This window comes from Blennius ocellaris, assembly GCF_963422515.1.
Source record: "Blennius ocellaris genome assembly, chromosome: 23".
Classification (NCBI taxonomy): Eukaryota; Metazoa; Chordata; class Actinopteri; order Blenniiformes; family Blenniidae; genus Blennius; species Blennius ocellaris.
In genome coordinates this window covers 19,636,311-19,637,017 of record NC_137672.1, presented here as the reverse complement: position 1 = coordinate 19,637,017, position 707 = coordinate 19,636,311, and positions in this window count along the sequence as shown.

Here is a 707-nt window from a genome sequence, read left to right as displayed (position 1 = left end):
GCTGCCACCCTGTGGCCAGTGTTGGTATGACAGGGACGCCCTCAAGTCCTGCCCTCTTTTATTTTGAAATCACACAATAGAGATAAAAACAACAACATGGCCTTGAAGTACCAATTTAACAAGATAAACTTTATTATTATGACAGTTTAACGTACAAATGTTAAGAGAATGTTGAAGGTTCCACTTCAGTGTTGATGCGCCGGGACTTTTACACAACCACGACACTGGAAACGCACGGTTTCCATGGAAACAGTGGAAAACATAACCTTTTCTAACATTGTGACTCCGTCTCCGTGGAAACGGGGGGAAATGGATTTTTTTCCGTGAAGACAAAACTTTTCCGAAAGGAAGTAAAGAAAAAAAAATGCTGTGTTTGAACCTTTACGATAAGCACGACCGCTATAAATAGCTCCGGAGGCTAAACTAGCCAAAATACATAAAACGGCTAAATCAGGAAATTGCTGTTAAAAAAAAAAAAAAAAGAATCCCTAAAAATGGCTACAGAAGCTAAATCGTTTCTACGATTGGAGCGCCGGTTCTCGCGGCTCCAGACAAACGTGATTCGGTGGAATATCGCGACTAAAGGCGCCGCTACGCCTCGTAGCCGCCGGCGCCTCAGTCGGCGGGCGCCGCCAGGATGTCGTACTCCGCCAGGAGCACGAAGCTGTTCTCCCGGATCTTGCGCACCCGGACCAGGTCGCCGCACT